Here is a 9,905-nt window from a genome sequence, read left to right as displayed (position 1 = left end):
TATTATTATAATTGTTATTCTTGATTTTTATTGAATAATTGTTATTATAATTGTTATTCTTGATTTTTATCGAATAATTGTTATTATAATTGTTATTCTTGATTTTTATTGAATAATTGTTATTATAATTGTTATTCTTGATTTTTATTGAATAATTGTTATTATAATTGTTATTCTTGATTTTTATTGAATAACTATTATTATAATTGTTATTCTTGATTTTTATTGAATAATTGTTATTATAATTGTTATTCTTGATTTTTATCGAATAATTGTTATTATAATTGTTATTCTTGATTTTTATCGAATAATTGTTATTATAATTGTTATTCTTGATTTTTATTGAATAATTGTTATTATAATTGTTATTCTTGATTTTTATTGAATAACTATTATTATAATTGTTATTCTTGATTTTTATTGAATAATTGTTATTATAATTGTTATTCTTGATTTTTATCGAATAATTGTTATTATAATTGTTATTCTTGATTTTTATTCAATAACTATTATTATAATTGTTATTCTTGATTTTTATTGAATAATTGTTATTATAATTGTTATTCTTGATTTATATTGAATAACTATTATTATAATTGTTATTCTTGATTTTTATTGAATAATTGTTATTCTTGATTTTTATTGAATAATTGTTATTATAATTGTTATTCTTGATTTTTATTGAATAATTGTTATTATAATTGTTATTCTTGATTTTTATTGAACAACTATTATTACAATTGTTATTCTTGATTTTTATTGAATAACTATTATTATAATTGTTATTCTTGATTTTTATTGAATAATTGTTATTATAATTGTTATTCTTGATTTTTATCGAATAATTGTTATTATAATTGTTATTCTTGATTTTTATCGAATAATTGTTATTATAATTGTTATTCTTGATTTTTATTGAATAATTGTTATTATAATTGTTATTCTTGATTTTTATTATAATTGTTATTCTTGATTTTTATTGAATAATTGTTATTATAATTGTTATTCTTGATTTTTATCGAATAATTGTTATTATAATTGTTATTCTTGATTTTTATTGAATAATTGTTATTATAATTGTTATTCTTGATTTATATTGAATAACTATTATTATAATTGTTATTCTTGATTTTTATTGAATAATTGTTATTCTTGATTTTTATTGAATAATTGTTATTATAATTGTTATTCTTGATTTTTATTGAATAATTGTTATTATAATTGTTATTCTTGATTTTTATTGAACAACTATTATTACAATTGTTATTCTTGATTTTTATCGTATAATTATTATTTTTTTGTTGCCGAACGATAGTCTGGATCCCCACGGTCCTGGCAAAGTAGGTCCTGCACCGATCTGGTGCCATATATCTGAGATATATCCTTCCGAATATTCCGAATTTCGAATATTTGTTTTTTTCTGTACGCTATATCTCAGCTATACGGCAGCCGATCGGGGCGTGGCATGTCATTTCGTGATCACGAGAGTCCTGCCGTCCGATTGGCACCAGAAAAAAGGACATCCATTTCTTCACGATTTTCGCAAAAAATCATGATGGTTACATCATTAAATTTGCAAAAAATCGGCCTCATGTTCGTAGCCGAGATTTTGATGCCGTTCGACAGGCTGGATCCCCACGGTCCTGGCAAAGTAGGTCCTGCACCGATCTGGCGCCATTTATCTGAGATATAGGCTTCCGAAGATGTGGATGTGCAAAACATTCGAATATTTGTTTTTTCTGAAAGCTATATCTCTGCTATACGGCAGCCGATCGGAGCGTGGCATGGCTCTGCGTGCACGGGAGAGTCCTGCCGTCCGATTGGCACCAGAAAAAAGGACATCCATTTCTTCACGATTTTCGCAAAAAATCATGATGGTTACATCATTAAATTTGCAAAAAATCGGCCTCATGTTCGTAGCCGAGATTTTGATGCCGTTCGACAGGCTGGATCCCCACGGTCCTGGCAAAGTAGGTCCTGCACCGATCTGGCGCCATTTATCTGAGATATAGGCTTCCGAAGATGTGGATGTGCAAAACATTCGAATATTTGTTTTTTCTGAAAGCTATATCTCTGCTATACGGCAGCCGATCGGAGCGTGGCATGGCTCTGCGTGCACGGGAGAGTCCTGCCGTCCGATTGGCACCAGAAAAAAGGACATCCATTTCTTCACGATTTTCGCAAAAAATCATGATGGTTACATCATTAAATTTGCAAAAAATCGGCCTCATGTTCGTAGCCGAGATTTTGATGCCGTTCGACAAGCTGGATCCCCACGGTCCTGGCAAAGTAGGTCCTGCACCGATCTGGCGCCATTTATCTGAGATATAGGCTTCCGAAGATGTGGATGTGCAAATCATTCGAATATTTGTTTTTTCTGAAAGCTATATCTCTGTTATACGGCAGCCGATCGGAGCGTGGCATGGCTCTGCGTGATCGGGAGAGTCCTGCCGACCGAATGGCACCAGAAAAAAGGACATCCATTTCTTCACGATTTTCGCAAAAAATCATGATGGTTACATCATTAAATTTGCAAAAAATCGGCGTCATGTTCGTAGCCGAGATTTTCATGCCGTTCGACAGCCTGGATCCCCACGGTCCTGGCAAAGTAGGTCCTGCACCGATCTGGCGCCATTTATCTGAGATATAGGCTTCCGAAGATGTGGATGTGCAAATCATTCGAATATTTGTTTTTTCTGTACGCTATATCTCAGCTATACGGCAGCCGATCGGGGCGTGGCATGTCATTTCGTGATCACGAGAGTCCTGCCGACCGATTGGCACCAGAAAAAAGGACATCCATTTCTTCACGATTTTCGCAAAAAATCATGATGGTTACTCATTAAATTTGCAAAAAATCGGCCTCATGTTCGTAGCCGAGATTTTGATGCCGTTCGACAGGCTGGATCCCCACGGTCCTGGCAAAGTAGGTCCTGCACCGATCTGGCGCCATTTATCTGAGATATAGGCTTCCGAAGATGTGGATGTGCAAATCATTCGAATATTTGTTTTTTCTGAAAGCTATATCTCTGCTATACGGCAGCCGATCGGAGCGTGGCATGGCTCTGCGTGATCGGGAGAGTCCTGCCGTCCGATTGGCACCAGAAAAAAGGACATCAATTTCTCCAGGATTTTCGCCAAAAATCATGATGGTTACATCATTAAATTTGCAAAAAATCGGCCTCATTTTCGTAGCCGAGATTTTGATGCCGTTCGACAGGCTGGATCCCCACGGTCCTGGCAAAGTAGGTCCTGCACCGATCTGGCGCCATTTATCTGAGATATAGGCTTCCGAAGATGTGGATGTGCAAAACATTCGAATATTTGTTTTTTCTGAAAGCTATATCTCTGCTATACGGCAGCCGATCGGAGCGTGGCATGGCTCTGCGTGAACGGGAGAGTCCTGCCGTCCGATTGGCACCAGAAAAAAGGACATCCATTTCTTCACGATTTTCGCAAAAAATCATGATGGTTACATCATTAAATTTGCAAAAAATCGGCCTCATGTTCGTAGCCGAGATTTTGATGCCGTTCGACAGGCTGGATCCCCACGGTCCTGGCAAAGTAGGTCCTGCACCGATCTGGCGCCATTTATCTGAGATATAGCCTTCCGAAGATGTGGATGTGCAAATCATTCGAATATTTGTTTTTTCTGAAAGCTACATATATCTCTGCTATACGGCAGCCGATCGGAGCGTGGCATGGCTCTGCGTGATCGGGAGAGTCCTGCCGACCGAATGGCACCAGAAAAAAGGACATCCATTTCTTCACGATTTTCGCAAAAAATCATGATGGTTACATCATTAAATTTGCAAAAAATCGGCCTCATTTTCGTAGCCGAGATTTTGATGCCGTTCGACAGGCTGGATCCCCACGGTCCTGGCAAAGTAGGTCCTGCACCGATCTGGCGCCATTTATCTGAGATATAGCCTTCCGAAGATGTGGATGTGCAAATCATTCGAATATTTGTTTTTTCTGAAAGCTACATATATCTCTGCTATACGGCAGCCGATCGGAGCGTGGCATGGCTCTGCGTGATCGGGAGAGTCCTGCCGACCGAATGGCACCAGAAAAAAGGACATCCATTTCTTCACGATTTTCGCAAAAAATCATGATGGTTACATCATTAAATTTGCAAAAAATCGGCCTCATGTTCGTAGCCGAGATTTTGATGCCGTTCGACAGGCTGGATCCCCACGGTCCTGGCAAAGTAGGTCCTGCACCGATCTGGCGCCATTTATCTGAGATATAGCCTTCCGAAGATGTGGATGTGCAAATCATTCGAATATTTGTTTTTTCTGTACGCTATATCTCAGCTATACGGCAGCCGATCGGGGCGTGGCATGTCATTTCGTGATCACGAGAGTCCTGCCGACCGATTGGCACCAGAAAAAAGGACATCCATTTCTTCACGATTTTCGCAAAAAATCATGATGGTTACATCATTAAATTTGCAAAAAATCGGCCTCATGTTCGTAGCCGAGATTTTTATGCCGTACGACAGGCTGGATCCCCACGGTCCTGGCAAAGTAGGTCCTGCACCGATCTGGCGCCATTTATCTGAGATATAGCCTTCCGAAGATGTGGATGTGCAAAACATTCGAATATTTGTTTTTTCTGAAAGCTATATCTCAGCTATACGGCAGCCGATCGGAGCGTGGCATGGCTCTGCGTGAACGGGAGAGTCCTGCCGTCCGATTGGCACCAGAAAAAAGGACATCCATTTCTTCACGATTTTCGCAAAAAATCATGATGGTTACATCATTAAATTTGCAAAAAATCGGCCTCATGTTCGTAGCCGAGATTTTTATGCCGTTCGACAGGCTGGATCCCCACGGTCCTGGCAAAGTAGGTCCTGCACCGATCTGGCGCCATTTATCTGAGATATAGCCTTCCGAAGATGTGGATGTGCAAATCATTCGAATATTTGTTTTTTCTGAAAGCTATATCTCTGCTATACGGCAGCCGATCGGAGCGTGGCATGGCTCTGCGTGATCGGGAGAGTCCTGCCGTCCGATTGGCACCAGAAAAAAGGACATCAATTTCTCCAGGATTTTCGCCAAAAATCATGATGGTTACATCATTAAATTTGCAAAAAATCGGCCTCATTTTCGTAGCCGAGATTTTGATGCCGTTCGACAGGCTGGATCCCCACGGTCCTGGCAAAGTAGGTCCTGCACCGATCTGGCGCCATTTATCTGAGATATAGGCTTCCGAAGATGTGCCGAAAACATTCGAATATTTGTTTTTTCTGAAAGCTATATCTTTGCTATACGGCAGCCGATCGGAGCGTGGCATGGCTCTGCGTGAACGGGAGAGTCCTGCCGTCCGATTGGCACCAGAAAAAAGGACATCCATTTCTTCACGATTTTCGCAAAAAATCATGATGGTTACATCATTAAATTTGCAAAAAATCGGCCTCATGTTCGTAGCCGAGATTTTGATGCCGTTCGACAGGCTGGATCCCCACGGTCCTGGCAAAGTAGGTCCTGCACCGATCTGGCGCCATTTATCTGAGATATAGCCTTCCGAAGATGTGGATGTGCAAATCATTCGAATATTTGTTTTTTCTGTACGCTATATCTCTGCTATACGGCAGCCGATCGGAGAGTGGCATGGCTCTGCGTGATCGGGAGAGTCCTGCCGTCCGATTGGCACCAGAAAAAAGGACATCCATTTCTTCACGATTTTCGCAAAAAATCATGATGGTTACATCATTAAATTTGCAAAAAATCGGCCTCATTTTCGTAGCCGAGATTTTGATGCCGTTCGACAGGCTGGATCCCCACGGTCCTGGCAAAGTAGGTCCTGCACCGATCTGGCGCCATTTATCTGAGATATAGCCTTCCGAAGATGTGGATGTTCAAATCATTCATATATTTGTTTTTTCTGTACGCTATATCTCTGCTATACGGCAGCCGATCGGGGCGTGGCATGTCATTTCGTGATCACGAGAGTCCTGCCGTTCGATTGGCACCAGAAAAAAGGACATCCATTTCTTCACGATTTTCGCAAAAAATCATGATGGTTACATCATTAAATTTGCAAAAAATCGGCCTCATTTTCGTAGCCGAGATTTTGATGCCGTTCGACAGGCTGGATCCCCACGGTCCAGGCAAAGTAGGTCCTGCACCGATCTGGCGCCATTTATCTGAGATATAGGCTTCCGAAGATGTGGATGTGCAAATCATTCGAATATTTGTTTTTTCTGTACGCTATATCTCAGCTATACGGCAGCCGATCGGAGCGTGGCATGGCTCTGCGTGATCGGGAGAGTCCTGCCGTCCGATTGGCACCAGAAAAAAGGACATCAATTTCTCCAGGATTTTCGCCAAAAATCATGATGGTTACATCATTAAATTTGCAAAAAATCGGCCTCATTTTCGTAGCCGAGATTTTGATGCCGTTCGACAGGCTGGATCCCCACGGTCCTGGCAAAGTAGGTCCTGCACCGATCTGGCGCCATTTATCTGAGATATAGGCTTCCGAAGATGTGGATGTGCAAATCATTCGAATATTTGTTTTTTCTGTACGCTATATCTCAGCTATACGGCAGCCGATCGGAGAGTGTCATATCTCCTCGTGATCACGAGAGTCCTGCCGACCGATTGGCACCAGAAAAAAGGACATCCATTTCTTCACGATTTTCGCAAAAAATCATGATGGTTACATCATTAAATTTGCAAAAAATCGGCCTCATTTTCGTAGCCGAGATTTTGATGCCGTTCGACAGGCTGGATCCCCACGGTCCTGGCAAAGTAGGTCCTGCACCGATCTGGCGCCATTTATCTGAGATATAGGCTTCCGAAGATGTGGATGTGCAAATCATTCAAATATTTGTTTTTTCTGAACGCTATATCTCTGCTATACGGCAGCCGATCGGGGCGTGGCATGTCATTTCGTGATCACGAGAGTCCTGCCGACCGATTGGCACCAGAAAAAAGGACATCCATTTCTCCAGGATTTTCGCAAAAAATCATGATGGTTACATCATTAAATTTGCAAAAAATCGGCCTCATTTTCGTAGCCGAGATTTTGATGCCGTTCGACAGGCTGGATCCCCACGGTCCTGGCAAAGTAGGTCCTGCACCGATCTGGCGCCATTTATCTGAGATATAGGCTTCCGAAGATGTGGATGTGCAAATCATTCAAATATTTGTTTTTTCTGAACGCTATATCTCTGCTATACGGCAGCCGATCGGGGCGTGGCATGTCATTTCGTGATCACGAGAGTCCTGCCGACCGATTGGCACCAGAAAAAAGGACATCCATTTCTCCAGGATTTTCGCAAAAAATCATGATGGTTACATCATTAAATTTGCAAAAAATCGGCCTCATTTTCGTAGCCGAGATTTTGATGCCGTTCGACAGGCTGGATCCCCACGGTCCTGGCAAAGTAGGTCCTGCACCGATCTGGCGCCATTTATCTGAGATATAGGCTTCCGAAGATGTGGATGTGCAAATCATTCAAATATTTGTTTTTTCTGAACGCTATATCTCTGCTATACGGCAGCCGATCGGGGCGTGGCATGTCATTTCGTGATCACGAGAGTCCTGCCGACCGATTGGCACCAGAAAAAAGGACATCCATTTCTCCAGGATTTTCGCAAAAAATCATGATGGTTACATCATTAAATTTGCAAAAAATCGGCCTCATTTTCGTAGCCGAGATTTTGATGCCGTTCGACAGGCTGGATCCCCACGGTCCTGGCAAAGTAGGTCCTGCACCGATCTGGCGCCATTTATCTGAGATATAGGCTTCCGAAGATGTGGATGTGCAAATCATTCGAATATTTGTTTTTTCTGTACGCTATATCTCAGCTATACGGCAGCCGATCGGAGAGTGTCATATCTCCTCGTGATCACGAGAGTCCTGCCGACCGATTGGCACCAGAAAAAAGGACATCCATTTCTTCACGATTTTCGCAAAAAATCATGATGGTTACATCATTAAATTTGCAAAAAATCGGCCTCATTTTCGTAGCCGAGATTTTGATGCCGTTCGACAGGCTGGATCCCCACGGTCCTGGCAAAGTAGGTCCTGCACCGATCTGGCGCCATTTATCTGAGATATAGGCTTCCGAAGATGTGGATGTGCAAATCATTCAAATATTTGTTTTTTCTGAACGCTATATCTCTGCTATACGGCAGCCGATCGGGGCGTGGCATGTCATTTCGTGATCACGAGAGTCCTGCCGACCGATTGGCACCAGAAAAAAGGACATCCATTTCTCCAGGATTTTCGCAAAAAATCATGATGGTTACATCATTAAATTTGCAAAAAATCGGCCTCATTTTCGTAGCCGAGATTTTGATGCCGTTCGACAGGCTGGATCCCCACGGTCCTGGCAAAGTAGGTCCTGCACCGATCTGGCGCCATTTATCTGAGATATAGGCTTCCGAAGATGTGGATGTGCAAATCATTCAAATATTTGTTTTTTCTGAACGCTATATCTCTGCTATACGGCAGCCGATCGGGGCATGGCATGTCATTTCGTGATCACGAGAGTCCTGCCGACCGATTGGCACCAGAAAAAAGGACATCCATTTCTCCAGGATTTTCGCAAAAAATCATGATGGTTACATCATTAAATTTGCAAAAAATCGGCCTCATTTTCGTAGCCGAGATTTTGATGCCGTTCGACAGGCTGGATCCCCACGGTCCTGGCAAAGTAGGTCCTGCACCGATCTGGCGCCATTTATCTGAGATATAGGCTTCCGAAGATGTGGATGTGCAAATCATTCAAATATTTGTTTTTTCTGAACGCTATATCTCTGCTATACGGCAGCCGATGGGAGAGTGGCATGTCATTTCGTGATCACGAGAGTCCTGCCGACCGATTGGCACCAGAAAAAAGGACATCCATTTCTTCACGATTTTCGCAAAAAATCATGATGGTTACATCATTAAATTTGCAAAAAATCGGCCTCATTTTCGTAGCCGAGATTTTGATGCCGTTCGACAGGCTGGATCCCCACGGTCCAGGCAAAGTAGGTCCTGCACCGATCTGGCGCCATTTATCTGAGATATAGCCTTCCGAAGATGTGGATGTGCAAATCATTCGAATATTTGTTTTTTCTGTACACTATATCTCAGCTATACGGCAGCCGATCGGAGAGTGTCATATCTCCTCGTGATCACGAGAGTCCTGCCGACCGATTGGCACCAGAAAAAAGGACATCCATTTCTTCACGATTTTCGCAAAATATCATGATGGTTACATCATTAAATTTGCAAAAAATCGGCCTCATTTTCGTAGCCGAGATTTTGATGCCGTTCGACAGGCTGGATCCCCACGGTCCAGGCAAAGTAGGTCCTGCACCGATCTGGCGCCATTTATCTGAGATATAGGCTTCCGAAGATGTGGATGTGCAAATCATTCGAATATTTGTTTTTTCTGTACGCTATATCTCAGCTATACGGCAGCCGATCGGAGCGTGGCATGGCTCTGCGTGATCGGGAGAGTCCTGCCGTCCGATTGGCACCAGAAAAAAGGACATCAATTTCTCCAGGATTTTCGCCAAAAATCATGATGGTTACATCATTAAATTTGCAAAAAATCGGCCTCATTTTCGTAGCCGAGATTTTGATGCCGTTCGACAGGCTGGATCCCCACGGTCCTGGCAAAGTAGGTCCTGCACCGATCTGGCGCCATTTATCTGAGATATAGGCTTCCGAAGATGTGCCGAAAACATTCGAATATTTGTTTTTTCTGAAAGCTATATCTCAGCTATACGGCAGCCGATCGGAGAGTGTCATATCTCCTCGTGATCACGAGAGTCCTGCCGACCGATTGGCACCAGAAAAAAGGACATCCATTTCTTCACGATTTTCGCAAAATATCATGATGGTTACATCATTAAATTTGCAAAAAATCGGCCTCATTTTCGTAGCCGAGATTTTG

Source organism: Drosophila pseudoobscura, chromosome X (genome assembly GCF_009870125.1).
Source record: "Drosophila pseudoobscura strain MV-25-SWS-2005 chromosome X, UCI_Dpse_MV25, whole genome shotgun sequence".
In the NCBI taxonomy this organism is placed as follows: Eukaryota; Metazoa; Arthropoda; class Insecta; order Diptera; family Drosophilidae; genus Drosophila; species Drosophila pseudoobscura.
Note: the sequence above shows the minus strand (reverse complement) of the source record.